The 24,579-nt window shown below is 44.9% G+C and overlaps 1 long non-coding RNA gene across 1 annotated transcript; it reads right to left on the bottom strand.

Moving 5' to 3' along the window:
* Window positions 1-1,332: 1,332 nt before the first annotated feature.
* LOC309537422 lies at window positions 1,333-24,579 on the bottom strand. The gene is made up of 3 exons (XR_014221912.1): window positions 24,337-24,579; window positions 13,139-13,278; window positions 1,333-2,152 (listed from the first exon to the last, which is right to left on the bottom strand). It is a non-coding gene; the product is annotated as an uncharacterized lncRNA (long non-coding RNA).

The following is a 24,579-nucleotide window of genomic DNA, read 5'->3' on the forward strand; positions in this document are numbered from 1 at the left end:
TGCAATGTGTTATAAAAATGCTCAATGTATGAGACAGAAGGAAAAAAAGGTAGAGCAAAGGAGCTTCATATCCCTTATGTTCTAATGAGATTCACAACGTTTTTTCCCCTGGCAGGACTTCCATGCCTTTCCTTGCAGCATGGCAGGCAGATGCTCAGCAGGGGCAGCTTGCAGCAATCCATCTGCATGACAGGTAAAGCTTTCTCACCTGTTCAATCTGCATCCGCCATCCATTCCATTTGCTAAATTGTCAATAAAACAAGGAGGGTAAGCCTAAATACAATGCACTTATTTCATTTGCATGAGGATTTACATTTGCAGAACAGAACCTTCCCCTCTCTCCCCAACAATGCCCTGAAATCTGCTCCAGAGGTTTGGGGAAAACCCCAGAACAGATTTAGCGGGTGCACAGGGGAGAAGGGGGGGAAGTTCCATTCCACAAGCAGAAACCTTTATGCTAAATGAGCTGTTTGCTTTCACTACATTGGATGCTCCCCACTTATGTTTATACGCCAGCCTCAGTGCAAAGCAACGGGCAGAGGAGAAATCTAGGTCGTATTTCTATTCTGGCCAGTTGGCATCCTTAGGACAAAGGCTAAGAGAATGGCAATACAATTATAGGTGGCACTTAAGTTTTATAGTGATCGAGGGAGGTGAATGTCACCCCCTCCTAACTCAAATCACAGCAATTAAAGTCTATGGTCAATCCTTCCCCCCTTGGAAAAAGATGTGTGAAAGGAACTAGAGAAAGGTTTGCAGATGTCTGGAATGTTCCTGTGCTGAGGCTGCGTGTGGTCGTGTCTCTGGCTGCTTTTGTTACATACAGAATAGAAAGGCTAGCCCCCTAAATTAGTACTAATGTGAGGTCACTTAATTTAACCCTGATGGGAGGTCTTTTGGAGGGCCGGGGAGGGAAATAATCAGAACAGAAACAATGAGCAGCTAGGCCAAACCCAAAGATGGGCCTGTTGGACAGTTGTTATTTTTGGGTGGGTGTTCAATGTGGACAAAAGTAGACTATTGTCATGAGAGTAAAAAAAATTTAGCTACTTAAAGCAGCTGTGGAAACCTTTTTTTCATCCGCTGAGATGATGATTCTTCAAAACAGGTGCAAGGCCACCTACTGCTCACTGCAGTGTTTATCTTCCTGAGTTTCAGTATGATTATCACAATTTACTGCTCATTTCATTGTAATTTTGCTATCAGATGCACACTCGCCTTTCAGTTTTCTGCTGAAAGGCAGCCTGGAAGTTGAGAGATAGAGAGAGCAAGCATCACTGGAAATGCAGACTAAGGGACAAAGTGCTTTTTAATCTTACAATATATTCTAATCTGAAAACAACTGAAAACTCCCTGCTCCAGAGGCCACGCAATTGTAGCGGCCTACAGCAGTGGGGAAAGGGGCCAGCTAGAGTCAGAAAGTCTAGGTCGAGGGGTTAACAAAATGTGGCCTGAGAGCTTCATTCGGGTGGCCCACATTGTGTCTGTGGATGTGTGGTTGTAGGCGAGAGACAGCAGATCCACCGCAACAAAGTATTCCTTTTGGTCTTTAACTGTATTCTTATTGCTCCGTTTATTTCTTAAATTGCATTTTATTGCAATTTGATTTCTATAAGGATGGCATATAAGAAATAAAAGAAGCAATTAAAATGCAATTTAAAAACCGCACAGCATCTGGCACAGCGCACGGCAATTGCTACAACAAGCCGGAAAATCTTTAAGTTAGTACACCAAGACCCTCAGCAATCTTCAAGTGGTCCAAACGATAACATTCAAAAGTGACCTGAGATGCAGCCAGAGGGCTGGAGGGATGACCTCACTGTGTCTGAAGCTGCTAATGCGTACAAAGCCAAAGAATGAATGCTCAGTAAACAGGTCATTAGGAGGCATCCAGAATTGTTGTTGTTGTTGTTGGCATCCAACTGTCTTGGGAGACAATGGAGGAGTGCTCCTTTGGGGGTGAAGTCAAACCATTAGAGAGTTGCATCGCCTGCTGTGGCTGTAAAGACCGATACAGGAGAGACATGTTTTGCTGCAGCTGGGGCAGATGAAGGCATCTGGTTGTGCTGCTGTAGATGCGCCATGGCGTTTCTTCACTCTGTGGTCCTCCCAATAGTCATCCCTCCTCTGGTCACTGCTGTGGATGCACAACCTGTTGTGATGGTAAAATACAAGGAGTGAAGAACCAGGTGTCCCAACTTGAGCTCCTTGGTAGAAGGCATGATAGAAATGTGCTGAATAAAATCAAAAGAGGTGCCAGGGCTCAGGTCTGGGTGGAGCCTGGCAACTTGCCTTAGTAACCCAGACTTAACTGACTGCTGCTCGGGACTGAACTGATTTTCTGTGCTCTTTTATTTTACAAATTGCTTTGATTTTAACATTGTTACACTTTTCTTGTAAAACTTATTGCAGACCAATGCAGGTGCTACTGTGGCAAGGTGAGATCAGGGCCAGATTGGGACCTTTATAGGCCCTAAACACTGAAAATATGATGGTGCTTCTCTCCCCCCCCCCATGTAATTTAAAATAAAAACTATACTAAAACTATACTCGTATGGAGTGGAGTGTAACAAAGTCTAACAAAGTTCTGCTTTCTCCCATGTCAACTACTTCAAGGCTTGTTTTTTGAAGTATGAAATGCCGAATACTTTCCAAAAACAATTTCTCATTTCTGTGTGTGCACCCCTTGCTTTGCTGCTGCCCAAAGTAAGCGTGCTTATTGGTTAACTCAGCACTGGATGGGAATATAAGTTCAAGCAATTATAGAGAAATAAATAGGGAGAAGACCTGCCCTTCCTACATCTCAGTGTGCGAGGCAGGAAGCAATTGATTGGCACACTCTGCACATGCTCAGAAGCATCTACTGTGTGTGCTAGCACTTCATATCCATTTTTAAAAAAGAGTTTCAGCCTCACAGGAAAGTGGTGGTGCTAAAGAGATATAGAGGAGAATTAAATACAGGGCAACTTCTGTTTCCTTACATACCTTTCTCTCTCTCTTTCTTGGCTTGCAACAAGAGGAAGGGTTATTTTTTTTCAGAGGGAAAAACATAAACATGTTATTGACCACAGCGAGTAAACATCTTGGGCTATTTTGAAATCGCTAATGATAAAAGGGTGTGTGAACATCCGGCATACTGCACCACAGGGTTGCTCTGAACTCACCAGTGCAATTAAGGCGTCTTTTTTTGGCAAGACCTACAAATTGCCTCCACTGAGTTACATTAAGCAGAATTTCCTCTCTGGAAGGGCTGACAATGATTCAACATCGCCACCAGAGAAGCTCCCAGCACTCAGAGTGGAACTTGCTCTATCAGCCCAAACCTAAAGCGGTGCTTGTCCAAAGGCGACAATCCATGTGTGGGCTTGCAGTGGGAAATGGCCCAACAGCGATGCTGCCTTTTTAACTCTCTTGTTGGGAAATCCAAGTTTTCTTAGCATGCCTCCCGTAGCACATTTTCCATGTTCTTCTTAGACTGGTGATTAACGTTGGGACTCGAAAGCCCTCTTTCTACTACAAAAGGTATACAGTGGTGCCTCGCAAGATGAAAAGAATCCGTTCTGTGATTCTCTTCGTCTAGCGGTTTTTTTATCTTGCGAAGCAAGCCCATTGAAGGATTAGCGGATCAGCGCTATTAGCGGCTTATCTGCTGATCGGATCAGCTGATAAGTGGCTTAGCGGCTTAGAAAAAGGGGGGGAGGGGAAAAAACCAGCAGGAACTCGCAAGACATTGTCGTCTTGCGAAGCAAGCCCATAGGAAATTCGTTTTGCGAAGCACCTCCAAAACAGAAAACTCTTTCGTCTAGCGAGTTTTCTGTCTTGCGAGGCATTTGTCTTGCGGGGCACCACTGTATCGAGTTTCTATCAGTTTCACAGGGCTTATTCCTGGGAATTATAGCAGAGGCGGTTTTAAGGTTGGCGCAACCGGCGCAATGGCCCTGGGCGCCGCACTACATGGGAACAATGCTGTAGAATGGAGCAAGAGAGGCGAGGGCATGACTAATTTTATCATCGCACAGGGGGCTGCTGAAATTTGAGAGCCCCCTAAGGGCTCACCCACACTGTTGCTTGTGCCGTCCTGAAAAAGCACAGGACCTAGTTGTTTTCTGCACTTTTTAGGTCTGGGTCCGAGCAGTTTTAACCTTGCCCTGCTACTTTCCAAAGGAAAACCTGCTCTTTAGCGATTGATTGGAACAAATGGCAAATCGGGGAAACTCTAAATTGCTCTTTGTTCTGATTGAGTGCTAAAGAGTGTTTTTCCGAGGGGATTGGGGAGCAGCGGGGCAAAGGATAAGCCCATAGTAAGCATGCATAGGATGTGTAGCTGTGCCCTTTGAATGGAGGGGAGTGGAGGGTGAGCAGGTGACTCTGGAGGACAGGTGCTTCAACAGCGGTGGCAGGTACCCTGCAGGACAGGTGGGGTGGAGGCAGGGAGACCAACAGCTGATGAAGTAAGAGCCAATGACAAGCACCGTCCACTAATTCTGCTTCTGTCTCCATGTTTCTGCTTGCTGAGGTGTACAAGGGCAAATCTGGGTCTTAGGAGGAAGCAGACAACCAGGGCCTTCCTTTGGACTGGTTGTTAAGTAAGAAGACAGGCAAGCTTGGATGAATCAAGATGGTGGGGCAGTCCCCGGTTTGTCCCACTGGATTTTCAAGGCTATGGTTTGAAGGCACATGCTGCCACCATCTGATCAGCACTTGTTGAAGCCTACAGGACTGAGTCCGGTCACCCCATGGGCGTGGGAGGCCATCAATATTCATCTATATAAAAGAAATATACATATGCACACACTTTACAAGCCCAGAGTGGCTGGGGAATCCCAGCCAGATGGGTGGAGTATAAATAATAAATTATTATTATTATTACTCTGTGAAAATGGATTTTCACTTTTGGGGATTTGGAATGCAGATTTGGAATGCAGTTATCCTTTAGTTTTCACATTTCTCCAAATTTTACGAGACAGTTCATGGCTCAAGAAGTGTATCAAAAATGCGTATGATTCAGTGCAAAAAAATATAAATACATATTATGTGAACAAAATGCAAATTTTGGTTTAAAAACAATTAGCAGAATGATAGAGAAATGGAATGGAAGGGACTTTGAATGAACACAGGTGAAACTGCAATGAGCTGGAACCAAACAGATGCGTCCATTTCTCATTCAGGCAAAGGAGTGCAAAGAAACCAGGTTGAATGAAGAACACCTGGCATTTTTAAATGTATCAAAATGTAGTATTATTTTATTAAAATCAAAAGTATTTAATGCATTAATGACTTCAAGCATATCAGTGTATACTTAGGTTTTTCCTGGTTTGGAAAGACTTATGTCCCCATCACCAAAATACTCATTGATTCTCATCCTTTCTCCAAGCCAACTTTGAGGTCCTTCCACAACTACCCAATGAGGCACATCAGGCTAGACTGAGACATAGTGGCTGACTCAGTATCCCTTTGTGAGTTTTATGCCTGAGTGAAGTTTTTGAACCGAGGGTGCTTCCAGACAACTTGTTTCTTGAGCATCCATCAAGATATGTTTGCGAGGAGATTAGATGATGTTGCATCAATGTAAATCCCACACTTTCCGGGGCATTTCACCATAATATTCCTTATCGCAAGAAGTCCAATCTTTTGGGGAAGCTGCTAGCTGCAGAAAAGATTCAAATCAGCTCTAATTGTGAAACCTGAGCTTGCTGGTATATGAATGAATCCCATCTGAAAAAAATCAACAGTCTGGAAATGTCCTTAGTCCAAAGTCCACTTTAGATCCACCTTGGGCCTCCCTGTAATCCTGCCACAAACATTCTAAATATATTTATTATTTCATTTTTTAAAAATCCTACTTTTGCTTCAAGAAGTTCAGGGTAGCGTGATTCCCATTTTATCTGTACAACAAACCCATGAGATAGTTTAGGTTGAGAGAGTGTGCAATTGTCATTGCTTTTCTCCCAAGAAGCAGACGTCTTTTAATTTCGTGGCTGCTGTCACCATCTGCAGTGATCATGGAGCCCAAGAAAGTAAAATCTCTCACTGCCTCCATTTCTTCCCCTTCTATTTGCCAGGAGGTGATGGGACCAGTGGCCATGATCTTCATTTTTTTGATGTTGAGCTTCAAACCATATTTTGCGCTCTCCTCTTTCACCCTCACACTGATTTATTTCCTCCCATGTGCTAGCCACTAGGAGCAAAGTGGGCAAGATAGGTGCATTCATGGTAAACCATTGCAGGAATAGCTAACTGAGTCCCCCTAAGATGTTTTGGGACTACAACTCCTATCAGCCCTATCCAGTATTGACCAATGGCCAGAGATGATGGCAGTTGTAGTCCAACAACATCTGAAAAGATATCCCCGGGTGTCCCTAGCTTACTGTGTTATGTGAACTGGGCCAGTGGATCTATAGATCTGCTCTATGCTAGCTGATGTAATTTGCCGAGAACAAATTAGGCAACACATGACAAAGTGTTTTGAACATTTGAAATGTCTTGTGATGCTTTGGTTCCTAAAAGAAAGGTGGCTGCATAGGAATGTGAAACATAATGAGCTGAAGGGTCAAAACACTTCGGGGGGCGGGGGAACCTCAGAAGAAGGAACTATTCTCGTGTGCTTAAAAAAACCCACACAAATCAATTATCATAGCGTTGAAGGAAGAACCTCAAAGCAGGATGGAGCAAACTATAATACCTCCAAACTGAGGTGTGGCCTCCTCTCAGCACAACTGTGTCTTTTGATGTAAATTACAGGCACTGAAATCTGTGTACTAAATCTTCAGCTCCTTAAAATCCACCAGGTTTACACAGATATCTTTAGGAATAGAAAAATCCATAGCAACAGAAAGTCCCGGCGCTGCTTTTTTGCAGTCTTAATGCGCATCATGTACTAACTGCGGGATTGTTCTGCTTCCGAAAGACTCAGCACAGAGGCAGGCATAAGAGTGAGCAGCTCAGCACTCCGTTTATTTTATGCAACCCCTGAACACCTTATGATTATTTCTAATTGCTCCTAATACGTTTTTACAAAATTGTTGTATTTATTATTGTTCACTTGGTATGTTGTGAGCCACTTTGACCAATATTGTAGAAAAGTGGCAAATAAATAAACATGATGGCAATGATTCTATATGCATAACATCCAACCTTTTTAGGTCAAAATCCAGGATGCGTGGCTTCTGGGGCACACTCCTGGGCAAGTCACACGTCCAGTGCCATGATGTTGCTCTCCCTCAAAAAGTGCTTTTTGGGGGTTGAGAGCGTAACGCACAATTACGGCACCCAAAATGTCTGCTGCAATGTCTCACCAAAAAAATGGGATGTCCTGGGTTTTTCCCAGGACACTTGGTGGGTATGTAAATGTAAATTCCTAGCTCTCAAATGTGACTGAAGGCACTTTATTTAAAGTCACAGGCTTTGAATGTCCCAAACCAGCTCTGCAAACTAACCATGGTTCACTTTCTGACGACAAACCACAATGTGAAGCTGTAGTCATAGCTGTCAACGTTTTCCTTTTTTTAAGGGAAATTCCCTTATTCCGAATAGGATTCCTCGCAAGAAAAGGGAAAAGTTGACAGCTATGGCTGTACTTAGGGCGGGAGGCATCGTGCCAAAGGCAGATTGCCTTTCCTCAGAGCTGGGAGGGTTCCCTCTAGTGATTTTGCAGCCATTATTCACTCTCTCCTGCATGGCAGGAGTATCAATAGAGGCCCTGAGGCCCTGGAATAACGACTTACTTTCCTCTAGGGTAGAGCACAGAGGAAAGAAACACCATGATGCATCTGTAACGAGGAAACCTGACGCCTTCATCTCCTGCATTGGTCTCTATAGCCACAACAGGGCAGGCTCTGTAACTCTCCTGCTATGTACTGAGTTGAATAGGATCCAAATTGCAGCAGTCTGATTGGTCCTAGAACAATAGGATCCAAATCGCAGCAGTCTGATTGGTCCGCAGAAGCCACCCAATCCAACTCCAGGTGGAAATGAATCCACAACCTGATTGGCCTACAGGAGAATCCCGGAACTAGCCAATCACGTGGGGCCCATTGTGTAAATAATGTATGTAAAGCAGACATTTTGGGGGAACTTCAATTCCTCACACTATGAGCTGAATAAAGAGCATGAAATCCACGCTCGACTCCGAGTATATTTCATCTCCAATGGACTAACTTTACCCCGATGGCACAGTCTTCCATTGTTCCTCGAGATAGACAGATGCCAACAAGGATATATGGCCTACCAGACCTTCTTCAGTCTTATAATTCTGCTTCTTACTCAGAGGCGTAGCTAGAGAGCAGTGCCCCAGGAAAGCTACACTTGTTGCTCTGTCCTACCTACAGGCCCTGAACTGTCTCATGTGAACAGGCCCCCAGGAAAAAATAGAGGATGTTGTCCCACAGCCCCCGTGGACAACTATTTCCCCCATCATGACTCCATTCCAACCATCCTTGGAGTGTGACAAAGCATTTCCTGATTGCCAACCAAACTGTTGCAACTTGAACCCAATTACCCTATTGTTCTTCCCTCCATGGTTCTGGTAAACAGCAGTTCTTCGCCTCTTAAGATATATTTCAACTGCTGTCACCTTCTCCCCACCAGCCCCCGGGCACAAATCTTCTCTGCATGTGACATGCGGCCATCAGCATTTCCTCATGTGCTATGTGCTCCAAACCGTAGCTGGAAATGAATGCGTTTTGGGTTTATTAAAATCACCCTTACATTTCATTTTTATTTTTAAAATCATCAACCTGGTTTGTGAGCAAGCGTGAATGCTCAGGTAAAATAAAACGACATTCACTCACATTCTGAGGTAATATTTTACGAGAACCTGAGTGGTAAAACAGGAAATCGTGGAACATTTCAAATATTTGTGAATTTTCTTCTGCGCTCTGAATATTAGCTAGTGTGGGGCAAATTGTTCAGCCAACAATGGTTGATAACCACAAGAATGATAGCATAGTTACCCCCCCACCCAAAGCCAAAGCAGATCGTTCTGTAAACAGTTTTACTGCCAGAAAGGAAAAAATATTAACAGGGTAATTCCTTCACATGTACATAGTACAGTTTAAAGGCCTGGATGGAGCTAAGAACCCAAGGGACGTAGAATCATATGATAAACTTATACCAGAAAGGGAAATTTTTCAAAGACAAAAAATGAGAGACCAGTTTCTGAACGCAATCCCCTCTTGCTTGGCTTGTAGGCAGGTGCCTAAAGCATCTTGTGTATCTTTTGAACATCTTTCCCCATCATCTACAGTTCCCAGGAGGATGGAGTAAGAAGGGGCAATAAACAACAACCCTTATTTATCGCTAAACCACATCCTTGTAGCTTTTCCGAGATGAAAATATGCCTGTATTGCCTCAGGCACCTGCATGAATCTGTTGATCATGGAGACTGTATGTAGGGCAGCTGGCGACACCCTTCTCCTTCTCCGCTGCTGAATGTCCTCCTCTGTCCCTATCTCATCATGGAAATAAGGGCTGGGAACACTGCAAACCTCCAAGGCGAGAGGGCGAGACAGGAAGGATTTATATGCATGGGATGCATATAGTTTTGTCATTTATCTCTCAAAGCCACACACACACACAGAGAGAGAGAGAGAGAGAGAGAGAGCGCATCTGAAATTGCTTAGTGTGTCCATGTGTGACATTTTTTCTGCTTCCACTTTCCATCTCTTTTGCCATTTTTGAGTTATTAACTGTACTATGCAATATTTCCCCCCCTTGATTGATCCAGAAAGCTCAACCACCACCACAAACCATTTACATCATGGGTGATCAGAAGCAATACAGTGGTACCTCGGGTTAAGAACTTAATTCGTTCTTGAGATCCGTTCTTAACCTGAAACTGTTCTTAACCTGAAGCACCACTTTAGCTAATGGGGCCTCCTGCTGCTGCTGCGCCGCCGGAGCATGATTTCTGTTCTCATCCTGAAGCAAAGTTCTTAACCCGAGGTACTATTTCTGGGTTAGCGGAGTCTGTAACCTGAAGCGTATGTAACCTGAAGCGTCTGTAACCCGAGGTACCACTGTATCTCATTACACCACCACCTTTTGCACAACATCACCTTGAATATAATGGCATGTATGTAGGTACTTCTATAATAATTTATTCCATACAATGTACACCCCACCTTTTAATTATTTATTTGCTTGTTGCATTTATATCCTGCCTTTCTTCCAACGAGCTGAAGGTAGCACCTGCCACCTTTTATCCTTACAACAATCCTGCGAAGTAGGGCAGGTTGAAAGAGATGGTGACTAGACCAAGGTCACCCCAATGAGCTGTGTGGGCATTTGAACTGGAGTCTCAGCAGTCCTAGTCCAGCACTCTAACCAATACCCCACACCAATTCTACTACATCACATCTGGGCTGTGTGGACACACTCCTGTTTACTGTGTAACCAGTGTGCTCTTACTGCTGGTTTGGGAAGCGGGGTACATACAACATTCGCCACAATCCATCTCTATCCTCCTCTTTCTTATGCAATGCTACATTTCCTCCCCAAACCAGCTTTGATCTGACCTGAGAACTTTGTGCTTCAACCCACATACATACTGCTTTGAAATACACCTTTCCTGCAGTGGGTGGTTCTACAAGGATGACATAGGCATGTACTGTAGATGAGCGTCCCACTTGCAGTGTGGACACAGAAAAATATACATAAAGGTGGGCATGTCCGGGTAAACAATTGGCTGTGTATCTGCAGAGGACACCTGGATGAAGATGACATCTGGGTGGTTGGAGGGGTGGGGAAACCAGCTCGTTGGGTGAAGACATCCCTGCCCCATCTCCACCCACTGCTGTGGACACGTACAGCAGCGACTCAGATGCACATCAAAACCACGATAACATGTACAATGGCACACCAATGCGCTTTGAAGCAAATAAAAAAAGAATGATCTCACTGCATTCAAAGCTGGTAATATGTGCGTGGCCTTGCTCTACAATAATTGGCAATTTTATAATAATTCAAGCAGCTAACGTGTGGGGGAACACAAATGAATGAAATCTCAGAACACGGAGCTTGCATATTTAAAGCCACAGTACACGATAGCTTGTTGGATTTGCACTAGGGAAATCTTCCACAGGATTCAAAACCCTGCTCAGCCATGGAACTTGCTGGCTTCCATATGACCTGTTTGCATAGAGATCAGATGACATCTATATAATGGGCATCCATTCTGATCTGTTTGCAGGGAAGTTAGATGATGTTGCATCCAAGCCAGTGCTATTCCACACTTGCCAGTGCGTTTTCCCATCACTTCCTTCATTGCGAAAAGTCTGGTCTTTTGGGGAAGTGGGTCTTTTGCGCAAGTCATAGAATCATAGAATCATAGAATCATAGAATCATAGAGTTGGAAGAGACCACAAGGGCCATCGAGTCCAACCCCCTGCCAAGCAGGAAACACCATCAGAGCACTCCTGACATATGGTTGTCAAGCCTCTGCTTAAAGACCTCCAAAGTAGGAGACTCCACCACACTCCTTGGCAGCAAATTCCACTGTCGAACAGCTCTTACTGTCAGGAAGTTCTTCCGAATGTTTAGGTGGAATCTTCTTTCTTGTAGTTTGGATCCATTGCTCCGTGTCCGCTTCTCTGGAGCAGCAGAAAACAACCTTTCTCCCTCCTCTATGTGACATCCTTTTATATATTTGAACATGGCTATCATATCACCCCTTAACCTCCTCTTCTCCAGGCTAAACATGCCCAGCTCCCTTAGCCGTTCCTCATAAGGCATCGTTTCCAGGCCTTTGACCATTTTGGTTGCCCTCCTCTGGACACGTTCCAGTTTGTCAGTGTCCTTCTTGAATTGTGGTGCCCAGAACTGGACACAGTACTCCAGGTGTGGTCTGACCAGAGCAGAATACAGTGGCACAAGTCCTCCCAATCAACTATAATTGTGCAAGCTGAATTTGCCTGTATGCGATTCGATCTCAGCAAAAAAAATGGCAACTGTCTGGAAGCGCCCTGGGTGTGCTTCAGTCAGTCACTAACTGCCAGCTTAATGAACCACCTCACAGGGTTGTTGTGAGGACAGAATGGAGGGGTCATCTTGTACACAGTCCTGGATGCATTGGAAGACAGGTTGGCTTAAAATGTAATCAATAATCATGTGAGTGTTAAGTACTTAATACGTTCCGGAGGTCCGTACTTAACCTAAAACTCTTCTTAACCTGAAGCACCACTTTAGCTAATGGGGCCTCTCGTTGCTGCTGCGCCGCTGGAGCACAATTTCTGTTCTCATCCTGAAGCAAAGTTCTTAACCTGAAGCACTATTTCTGGGTTAGCGGAGTCTGTAACCTGAAGCATATGTAACCTGAAGCATATGTAACCCGAGGTACCACTGTACAAGGAAGCACACTGGTTGGCATGGCCCATAAATTCAGGGTCCAGGGCACAGCCAGTGTTATATTAATATATTCCCCTTGAACATTCAAAACATTGAAAACTATTCCCACAACATTTCCTCCTTTTTTGGAGAAGTTGTTGCCACCGGTTAACTGAGCCAGGACCCAGTCCCAAATTCCTGAGACATTTGAAATAATATCAAATAAAGCACCCCTGAGAATATGCAGAGTGTATTTTATTCAATAATGAGTAACCCCAACATTCTCCACAGATCAAGGTTTCCAGGCCCATTCCAGCACCCCCTCCTTTTTACAAATTACCTATTAGTGAAAATTGGAGGTTGAAAGAATATCCTAGAGATGCAATAACCTGACTTACACTGAGTCAGTCCATTGGGCCATAGAGCGCAGTATTTTCTACACTGACTGGCAGCAACACATTAGGATTTCGGAAGGGGGACATTCCTACCCCTATTGGAGATGCTGGGGATTGAACCTGGGACCTTCTGAATGCAAAGCAGATGCTCTACCACTGAGCCACGGCCCTTCTGGCCCTCTGGAGTGGGGGGCAGGTTGGTTCTTCTCTTTAAAAACAGGATTTGTTTCCCTATGTTTCCAAGAGCTGTGGGCAAACAGAAGACGAGGAGGAACTCCTCCTATGAAAGAAACAGAAGGGGTGTGTCCTAATGGATTTGGTTCCATTTGAAATGAGATTGCTTTAAATAACCTCCCTTGCCCAGGCCTCCCGATCTGTGACCAATCCTGAAACATTGGCCCAAACATGACACATCACAGTACCTGCTACAACTGATGACAGGTGGACTTCCTCAGGCAGGCAGGCAGGCTGGGGCTTGTTGTCCTGGGTGGGGCTCCTTCCACCTCTCCTTTCAGAGCTGCCTGAATGTCGTCACAGCATGTCAAAACCAAGACCAATAAGGCTGAGAGGGGCTAGGGGAAAAAAAGATAAAAGGAAGGAGTAGTATACATTCCGTCACTAGTAGTATACTGTACATTTGAAGCTCATGGCTTCCTCTCCCAAAGAATCCTGGGAAGTATAATAATAATAATAATAATAATAATAATAATAATAATAATAATAATTTATTATTTATACCCCGCCCATCTGGCTGGGCCTCCCCAGCCACTCTGGGCGGCTTCCATAAAAACCAAAAATACAATAAAATATCACACGTTAAAAACTTCCCTGAACAGGGCTGCCTTAAGATGTCTCCTGAATGTCAGGTATAGTTTACCCACACACACATAGCTACAATTCTTAGCATGCTTAACAAACAGCAGTTCCCAGGATTCCTTGGGGGAAGCCATGTGCTTTAAATGTATGGGTGTGTGTGACAATGTATACTTCCATTATTGTGGATGCTGCCATAGATTTAATGCACACCCAATGCTCATTTAAAGCACAATAATGATTTCCATCAAAGAATCATGGGAACTGTAGTTTGTTAAGAATGCTGGGAATGACACCTACATGAGGGGAAAACTGCAGTTCCCAAGATTGGGGGGGGGTCATGTTTGTACATTGCATATGCTTTAAAAATATGGTGCAGATCTGCTCTCAATCTGCTCTCAATGAGCAAGCGACGCTTTTCATGGCAGCTAGTTAAACATGATCATCTGATCACATAATCTTCTGGTTCTGCTGCTTTTTATTTCTGTGATTATGTTGGCTTAGTGCTAAGTTTTATTGTGCTTTATTGCTTTTAATTGCCCTGAGGTCATTTGTAGCAAAAGGCCAGGTATAACATAGCAATCTTATGTATGCCTTCTCAGAAGTAAAGTGGTACCTCGGGTTACAAACACCTTTGGGTTACAGACTCCGCTAACCCGGAAGTAGTACCTCGGGTTAAGAACTTTACCTCAGGATGAGAACAGAAATCGCAAGGCAGTGGTGTGGTGGAAGTGGGAGGCCCCATTAGCTAAAGTGGTACCTCAGGTTAAGAACGGTTTCAGGTTAAGAACGGACCTCAGGAACGAATTAAGTTCATAACCAGAGGTACCACTGTAAGTCCCACCAAGACCAATGAGACTACTGCCAGGTAAGTGTGTACAGGATGGCAGGTTGGATGCTATAAATGACTAAAATAAAAAGTTTTCAGCTCTGTGTTTTTGGTGGCTGTGGCCTGGCACTGCCTGCTATCATGCCTTGGACCCCTCATCCTGTACCTCTAGCTTCTCCCTCCAGGACTTGCCATGTGCCACCCCATCTTACGTAACATAAGAAGAGCTCTGCTGGAGCAGGTTGTCAGACCTTGGTGCAATGACAAACTCTGCTTGCCCTGGATGAGCACAGGTGGGGTGTCAATATTTTTGAGGTGGCGAAAGGCACCCATATAGTGAACAAACCATAACCTTGGTTCCTAGTTGGTCTAAACTCTCTGTACTGGAGAAGTGTGACAAGCCACAGTTTTCTTAGGGCTGTCCTTTCCCCTAGCAAATTTCCTTTGTTTTGCAAGGAGTAGAAGTACCCATTATCTTCCACCTGCGTCACTGAGGCACTGGAGGGACTCTTGGCTTTTTTGCACAATAGTGCCCGAAAGGGACCCAGCTGAAGGGGAGGGGGGTCACGGTGGAAGGGGTGAAATTACGGGCACACGCGGAGTTCGTCCGTGACACCCTGTGGAATCTGCAGCTGCAGGAGGATCACTCCGCCGAGAGAAGCAACAAACATGTCTCAAGTTTTACAAAACGGGCTGGAAAGTTTTTTACAACCGCAAAACAACCATTGTATAAGAGAGATCAAAGGCGAGGTTAAGAGCTGAAGGAGGCAACCTAAGCTGCTGCCATGGGGCATGTGCTGGCAGCCTACAGGCACAAAGAAGGAATGCTTCACTCGTGCCCGGCCATTACTCAACTGCCTCAGTTGATCCTGATGGGATTTAAGCTTCTCTGGTGTTGCTTTGGCTGATGTTGCAAGCCAACCGTTGGGTAGAAAGGAGTCCACCAAGGGCCTCTCTTCAGGGGGATCTGAGGTGTTAATTTGGGGATCCAGTCATGGTGTTGTACCCCACCCCAATCTCCAAGCGGTACAGTGGTACCTCGGGTTTCATACGCTTCAGGTTACAGACTCCGCTAACCCAGAAATATTACTTCGGGTTAAGAACTTTGCTTCAGGATGAGCAACCCAGAACCACAGCCTTGGATTTAAACAGAAGTCAAGCATTGCTTTGTCTCTCTGTCTTCCACTAGCTTGCTGCTTTTCCTTTGGCCCACATCACTGCCAACTCTGCTCTCAACTCTCGCTTTGTCCTTCTAGCCATTCGCTAGTTGAGGGAGTCCAAATCTTGGGGGACCCATCTCCCCCATTTGCCATCTCACACAGAGCTGTTTCCCCCTTAATGGCCCAAGCCACAAGCAATCACCTCACCAGGCTTATATTTTAATACTTGCTGGATCCAGGGGTTAGAATAAGGGTCTCAGAATACAGCCTATTTAACTCCATAATTCTTTAGTTTGTTCCATAGTGGATAGTGAGGTAGAACCTGAACTGCAGTGGAACAGAAACAGTGCTGATTAGTGACAATTCATACAACTTAATCCCTCATTCAGCATTTAACAGAATTTGGTTATTTCAGTAAGATAAACTTAATGATGTTGCGTCTTCCCCTCCCTTCTGACTTCTCTTTTCAGCTATTGCATACGACTATCTTCCGCCCACTGTATAAAAACGCTACATGTTTTATTGTACAAATATGCTATCCATTGGTATCCGTTAGTTTATCTATTTCTAATAAACATATGGTTTATTTATTTCCTTTTTAAACCTTATTTTTGAGTATTTCCCCCCAAAGATGCTATATTTCCGCATGTAAATCAAAATGTTTTTGATACTGCATTTTCTTCAATATAAATAACAAAATTATTTAGGGGGAAAATGAAAGAGCACTGATTGCCCTGAATCCAGGTTAGGACAGAAGTTGTTGCCTCCTTACACTCCTACCCAATCTTTATGATACCAATCCTAATGCTACCTGGGTCCTGCAATCACGCTTCACATTTGCTCAGCAGCAGCCCAGGAGAAGAGGCCACAGTTCACCCTCATAGATCACTATCACCCTTCCATTTACGTGACCTTTGGACAAACCCCCTTTCAGCTCTGGTGACTATGGACACTGCAGCGTGTGTAAAAGGGGGGGAGGTCCCTTAAGGAAATGACTGTATGTGTAAGGAAGGTGTTCCTGAACAACAAGTAAATGCTTCTCAACTTAAAAACAGCTGTTCTTCAATATGCTTGTTTCTGGATAGTAATAAAGAAGGCTGATCGCCGAAGAATTGATGCTTTTGAATTATGGTGCTGGAGGAGACTCTTGAGAGTCCAATGGACTGCAAGAAGATCTAACCTATCCATTCTTAAGGAAATCAGCCCTGAGTGCTCGCTGGAAGTACAGATCCTGAAGCTGAGGCTCCAATATTTTGGCCACCTCGTGAGAAGAGAAGACTCCCTGGAAAAGACCCTGATGTTGGGAAAGATGGAGGGCACAAGGAGAAGGGGATGACAGAGGACGAGATGGTTGGACAGTGTTCTCGAGGCTACCAGCATGAGTTTGACCAAACTGTGGGAGGCAGTGGAAGACAGGAGTGCCTGGCGTGTTCTGGTCCATAGGGTCACGAAGAGTCGGACACGACTAAACGACTAAACAACAACAACAACAGTCCAGTAGACACTAAAAGGTACATAAACATTGGGGCTTGGTAGCAGGGTTCCCCGAAGAGCTAATGGCTTCACATCTTTGAAGACCCTGCACACCATGTGCTATTTGTACAAGGCCAGCCAGCAGTGGAGGCAGGGCATAGCCAATGATAACCTTATCCTTCATGAACCTGCCAAATCCTCTTTCAAAGCCATCCAAGTTTTTGGCCGCCACCACATCTTCTGGAAGCCAAGTCCGTATTTTATCTATGTGCTGCTCTGCTGCCTGCAAGACCAAGCCTAGTGCCCTGCCAGTACCACCAGCGGCAACCAAGTGAGCAGCCGTTCTTTAGCGTTCAATGGAAGGCCTGTAAATGAGGTCAAAGGAGAGTGAGACAAACACTCTGGCTCCAACCTGTTATTAGGTAGTAATAATCAGTAAATAGGAGCAAGGCAGACCTGAGGCTATCCGGTCGCTGCCCAATCAGGCCACTCGATGGAGCCCAAGGAAAGTACAGAGATTAACAAACAACTTAATTAAAACCAATCTAGTAATTAAAATGAGAACAAGTTGTTTGTTTGTCTTTGCAGCCACCTTTTTTGTCTTTTTTTTGCAAAAGTAATCTGCATAGAGGAGGAAGCAGGAGTATCATTGTATAAAATGTTAATGCTGTTGCTGCTGCTGCTGCAGTTTGGCATGACTGTATATATTGCATTGCACTGGGATTATTACCCTGTCTTGGAAGTGACTGCAGGATATTGGCTGTGGGGCATCGTCAAGGACAACGCCCATACCTTCCCGGGTGCTCTCAGAGGCTGTTGCAAATTTATTTTTGAAAAGGAAAGAAAAGAGGCCAATTACGGAGCAAACACATTATAATTGTAATCCATTTATTCAAAAAAAATTTGCATTCCAATTCCCCATGCGCTTGAGGCGGCGTGGATTGATTAAAGAAATAAAACAATCAACCTAAATTAGACTGTGTGCCTGTAGACGTACAGTGGGAAATTGCACCGTGTGGGAGCGGAGCGCTTTGTGGCGGCTCTGGAGCATGACAGGAGCAGGAAGAAGGGAAAATGGGCAGAGCCAGAAGCTGCTCACATACCCTCCAACATTTCTTCGATGGAAATAGGGACGTCCCATTACTATTTATACCCCACACATTTTACTGGGTTGCCCCAGCCACTCTGGGCAGCTTCCAACATATATAATAATAAAACATTAAACATTTAAAAAAACCACTTCCCTATACAGTGGTACCTCGGGTTACATACACTTCAGGTTACATACACTTCAGGTTACAGACTCCGCTAACCCAGAAATAGTACCTCAGGTTAAGAACGTTGTTTCAGGATGAGAACAGAAATTGTGCTCCAGCGGTGCAGCAGCAGCAGGAGGCCCCATTAGCTAAAGTGGTGCTTCAGGTTAAGAACAGTTTCAGGTAAAGTACGGACCTCCGGAACGAATTAAGTACTTAACCCGAGGTACCACTGTACACGATTGCCTTCAGATGACTCGGGGGTTGGATAACTCCATACCCTCCAACATTTCTCCAATGAAAATAGGGATGGCTTCTCTAAATCACGGACGTCCCTGGAAAATAGGAACACTTGGAGGGTCTGTGCTCACCAAAACTCTGGTGGCGGGGTGGGGGGCGCAACCGAAGCAGCCTCCCTCAAAAGGCAGATTCCTAAATTTCCAAGAGGCAAAGTGGTGCTGGGGATACAGGGATAGGCAGAAGAAGACGGGATCTGGAACTAGGAAGAAGTGGAGCAGTGTAAGAGGGGGAAAGTAAGATGCAAAACTGTAGGCCAGGGATTGGGAAGCACCTATAATGAAATTAGGCAAAGATTAATAGTGGGATGAGGAGGAGATTAATTCTTGTGAAATGGTTAATAAAGTCCAGTTACTAAATAAATGTATTCCTAAAACATACGCACACACATATATATGCATATAATGGTGACTGTGCCACAACGATGAAATAATAATAATAATAATTTATTATTTATGCCCTGCCCATCTGGATGGGGTTCCCCAGCCACTCTGGGTGGCTTCCAATAAACTATTAAAATACAATCATTAATCAAATATTAAAAGCTTCCCTAAATAGGGCTGCCTTCAGATGTCTTCTAAAAGTCCGATAGTTGTTTATTTCTTTGACATCTCATGGGAGGATGTTCCACAGGGCGGGTGCCACTACTGAGAAGGCCCTCTGCCTGGTTCCCTGTAACTTTGCTTCTCGCAATGGGGGAACCGCCAGAAGGCCATCGGTGCTGGACCTTAGTGTCTGGGCAGAAAGATGGAGGTGGAGACACTCCTTCAGGTATACTGGGCCGAGGCAATTTAGGGCTTTAAAGGTCAGCACCAACACTTTGAATTGCAAAGATACGTTTGCCCCAAACCTTGAAATCCTGAAAATGAAGGCTGTTTTTACAAGAGATGTCTTTCAGAAAACATGCCAGACGCGTTTCAGTTTGCAAAGTCTTCTTCAGTGGCATATAGTTGGAAAAGAGTATCTCCTTGTGCCTTGGGCTCACAGGGCAATATCACAGTGTGATATCTTATGCTGCTGCAGACTTTTGTAGTTTAAGATAATTAGTTCTTCTGCAGCTACAGCAGTTTCCAAGCCCCAACAACTCTGGAGTCCTCACTCTGCGCTGCTCTCATGCCTGAATTAATTAATTAATGCCAGCATAATTCTGGTCAGGGCACACCTTAGGGGATCAGTAGATTTGTTTTATATTTTAGCAGCATTGCTTACTAATTTCTCCTCCCAGGGCTCTTCCTGTGACAGTCACTCTTCTCGTTGGTCTAGTTCATTCTCTCTCTCTCTCCTCTGCTTTTACTAGGGGTGGGATTCTGGGTGGCTGGTTGAGATTCTATTGTTGTTGTTCTCCTACCTTAATGTTGAAAGGAGGCCCTAGAGATGGGATGGGAGTGGATTACATCAGATAAAAAGGATTAAATTGTCATTGCTGGAATTAAGAGCTACACTAAGTTTGCTGTGGGGAGAAAGAAAAAAACAGAGCCAGAGAAGGAGGGAGAAAGGATTGCTGAGGAATTATATTTTCCAATGAATTATTTTCCCACAAGGAAAGGGTGTTGAAAAGGGCCATTGAAAATGGGGCAGCAACGACTCTTGTGGGAGGATGAACCAAATGAGAAACTTCCCCCATGGAAAAGTCCATTATTGGTTCATGATTGGCTAAACTGGGCCTGAGGATGGCATTTTCTGAAAATTTCCACATGGATCGTTTCCCTAATTCCTGTCTTACTCCTCGATCTCTATGAGCTTTTGCTGGTTCTGCTAAAAATATATGTATCATATTATGCACATGTAGATGCCAAGTTTCCTAAAGTAATGCGCATATGAGCAGATATATACAACATCTAACTCTTGAAATACTTAAAGGTAAAGGGACCCCTGACAATTAGGTCCAGTCATGGCTGACTCTGGGTTTGCGACACTCATCTCGCTTTATTGGCCGAGGGAGCTGGCGTACAGCTTCCGGTTCATGTGGCCAGCATGACTAAGCCGCTTCTGGCGAACCAGAGCAGCGCACGGAAACATCGCTTACCTTCCCGCCGGAGCAGTACCTATTTATCTACTTGCACTTTGACGTGCTTTCAAACTGCTAGCTTGGCAGGAGTAGGGACCGAGCAACGGGGGCTCACCCCGTCGCGGGGATTCGAACCGCCAACCTTCTGATCAGCAAGTCCTAGGCTCTCTCTCACAGCGCCACCCACGTCCTTAAAATACTTACATATTGTAAAATTACACTGCAGAACTATAGTAACACATGGGGCTTGGCTCTTTTATATGTAATATATGCAATTTCCCCCTCCTGTATAATTTTGCATAAAATTATGTTTTTTATCAAAAAGAGAGAGAAAGAAACAGCAACCATGAGTAGCTAGGACAGAAGTGGCCACTTGGTGTAAGAGGCAGTCTGATACAGACAGCGTTTGAACTGCTAATATCATGTTTTTAACCTGTTTAAAACTGATAACCCCTTCTTCCCTAATAGGAGCCACTTTGCACCTTTTAATTTTATTTACTTATTTAACAATATTTATATATCACTTAATTAAAAGAAGCTCTAAGCCGTTTCCATGAAACATAAGAAAATGTTTGTTCCTCGCAAGTGGCATGAGAGATCTACGAGTCCTGGCTATGAGACAGCCTATATGACTGGCTCTTGAAGCTGGTTGCTATCGTGATCATAAACACCGTCGGTGGTATAAAGGGAACTGGACTTCTCTGCACAAAGATGCCCAAGGCTCTTAGTTGCCGGCATCTTCCTGCTTGTGCCAAAGTGACTCACACATGGGACTGCGCTGTAGCCTAATTACATCTGAGCAGGTTATGTGTTGTGTGTGCAGCAGAGGGGTGGAGTGGGGGCGGGAATGGGAGTGGGAGGATGTAACAAGGGCATCTCCCTGTCCGCAGGGGTGGAATGGTTTGGCCCTTCCCAAGTCGACCTGACATGGGGCATCTTTGCATCATTCCCACAACATCTTACAAGTCTCCCCAACACCATCATGTCAGCTGATCCACACTAGCTTTGACTGATGGACTTTGGTGGCATTGTTAAGGGTGCTGTGGACATTCCTGCCCCTTTTAAGCTATCTAGGGCTTTATTAGAGTAGCATGTGTACATATAGGGGCTCTCCAGATTTCTTTTTTTATTTTGCATCTATGATGATTTGTGCCCGTGACGGTGTCAGAGTGGTCATACACCATAGCTGTCAACTTTCCCCTTTTTTTGCGAGGAATTCTATTCGGAATAAGGGAATTTCCCTTAAAAAAAGGGGACAGCTATGTCATACACAGTCCTGTTTTCAATACTGTTTGCATCTGCCTAACTGCTGGGTGCGGGGGAGGGGAGAGAGATATTGCTTCCTTTCCAATCTGTGCATCTCTCATTGCTTCCTGCTGAAATCCTGTAACTTTTTATACCACAAATATTCCAGTTTTCTTTCTTTCTTTCTTCTTGTCCTGCTTGTTTTATTGCAAGAGTCCCCCTCCAGAGGGCAATAATGCAATAACATTGGGAAAGCATCACAGAGAACTAATAAAGGGGAATGGTATGTGGGTGGTCCAGTATAAATTCGCCACTTCTTGCATCAATGAGCTGTTGCAGAATACACTGAGGGTGGGGAGAACTCAGCCTGGGGCCCCTCATGGGATATGGCAGTGAATGTAGAGGTGAGGTATTTCCCTTCCTTGACACAGAGCATATCAGAGTACAGGTTGATCTGCCCATTACTTCATTAAATTTCTGAAGTTATTGAAACAAATTCGCAAGAACAGGCCACCTGAAGCACACATGAAAACCACCCACCCATTTTTTGAGCCTATTAGTTTGTTATTCACATTTTACAATCTTTGCAGCACTCAATACAGATACATTGGTACCTCAGGTTAAGTACTTAATTCGTTCTGGAGGTCCGTACTTAACCTGAAACTGTTTTTAACCTGAAGCACCACTTTAGCTAATGGGCCTCCTGCTGCTGCCGCGCTGCTGGAGCATGATTTCTGTTCTCATCCTGAAACAATGTTCTTAACCTGAAGCACTATTTCTGGGTTAGCGGAGTCTGTAACCTGAAGCGTATGTAACCTGAAGCGTATGTAACCTGAGGTACCACTGTAATGGTCCTTATCTCACGGCTTTAATTTAGCAGCAACAGCAAAACTTCAATATTTGGTGGCTGTCCAGCCATTTTGGTCAGACGAAAACACCCAGTAGGAACTCTGACAGAGATTTAGAGAAAGAACAGCAAAACATATAATTACTATGATCACGCACCCAGGTAGGAGTCAAAAGTCAGCCTGGTCAGGCATGTGCCAGCGACCCACATCTCTGCAAGGATCTCATTGACAAGAGCCCCCTGCTCCTCCTCTTCACCACTGCAATCTGCTTGCTTGTTCACAACATGTCCCTCACTCTGGTCCAGATGGCACTGCAGGTGAGGAGGAGGAGAAGGAGATGCTGCTGCCTGCTTGCTCATTGGTTCTCTTCCTGGCCAGCAAGCAGGTGACAGCAATGATGAGACAGAGGAGGAGGAGGGGGAGCTAGCGATCATGGCAGTGAGGAGGTAGTAGCTGAGGGCATGGAGGGGGGGCCCATGGAGCTGGCCCTGCACCCACTTCCCCCAACCCATAAAGCAAGGGTGACTGAAGTCTAGTCCTCCAGATGTTGCTAGACTACAACTCCCATCATTCTTGACCCATGGCTGGGGCTGATGGGAGTCAGAGTCCATCCAACAACATCTGAAGGACCACAGATTAACCACTCTTGCTTTATAGGTTGAGAGAAGTGAATATAGGAACAGCTCCAGGTCCCACTTTTATTGCACTGTGTTGCAAGAGAGCCTCCCCACACACCCTGGTCAACAACGCAGGAACATTGGGGAAGCACTGCAGAGCAAGTGGTAAAGGGAAATGATGTGCAGATGGCCCAGAATAAACCCACCATGGATGCACTATGATTGTGTCGATGGCATGTTGCAGAATCACACTGACAAGAAAACCCCCCAGCAGTTGGAGGGGCTGTCAGAGAACGGAACTGGAATTGGAATATAGGGAAATGATGTGTAAAGCTTGTATGTTAGTTAAAGCTATGGTTTTCCCAGTAGTGATGTATGGAAGTGAGAGCTGGACCATAAAGAAGGCTGATCACCAAAGAATTGATGCTTTTGAATTATGGTGCTGGAGGAGACTCTTGAGAGTCCTGTGGACTGCAAGAAGATCAAACCTCTCCATTCTTAAGGAAATCAGCCCTGGGTGCTCTCTGGAAAGACAGATCCTGAAGCTGAGGCTCCAATACTTTGGCCCCCTCATGAGAAGAGAAGACTCCCTGGAAAAGACCCTGATGTTGGGAAAGATGGAGGGCACAAGAAGAAGGGGACTACAGAGGACGAGATGGTTGGACAGTGTTCTCGAAGCTACCAATATGAGTTTGACCAAACTGCGGGAGGCAGTGGAAGACAGGAGTGCCTGGCGTGCTCTGGTCCATGGGATCACGAAGAGTCGGACATGACTAAACGACTAGACAACAACAACAAAGCTCGTATGCTCGTGGTTGGCCCCAGTGTGTTATGTCCTCCTTACTCAACGCTGCAACCCAAATGAAGATCTGAGTGAGTAAGCATCTGGCTCACAGTTATTGCATGCATGCAAATAAGCTCTGATATCAATCCCCCCCTCCTACTCCACACAGACTCTGATTGCCAAAACAGCCTTCTGCCAATCAAGATACGAGCAATTTGGTTGTGACTCACAAGTTATCTTCCCATTCGAGATTAGAGGTGGAAGGTTGCTCAATTCCAGTTTTAGCTCACCATTTCAGCCACTCTGCAAAAGATGACGTTTCGTATCAAGGTGTGGCCTTGGAGATAACCCCAGTACATTTGAACGTCCTAGTTCTGAAATCTGTTTGCTCAGGAAAGGAAGCGGGGATGCCACTGGAACGCCACTCGTGGCACAGCCCCTCCTCTGCACGCAGAAGGTCTCGGGTTCAACCTATGGCACCTCCAGGCCGGGCTCAGAGAGGACCCCAAACGGAAATACTGAGCTGCTGCCAG

Source organism: Podarcis vaucheri, assembly GCF_965113315.1.
Source record: "Podarcis vaucheri genome assembly, chromosome: 7".
In the NCBI taxonomy this organism is placed as follows: Eukaryota; Metazoa; Chordata; class Lepidosauria; order Squamata; family Lacertidae; genus Podarcis; species Podarcis vaucheri.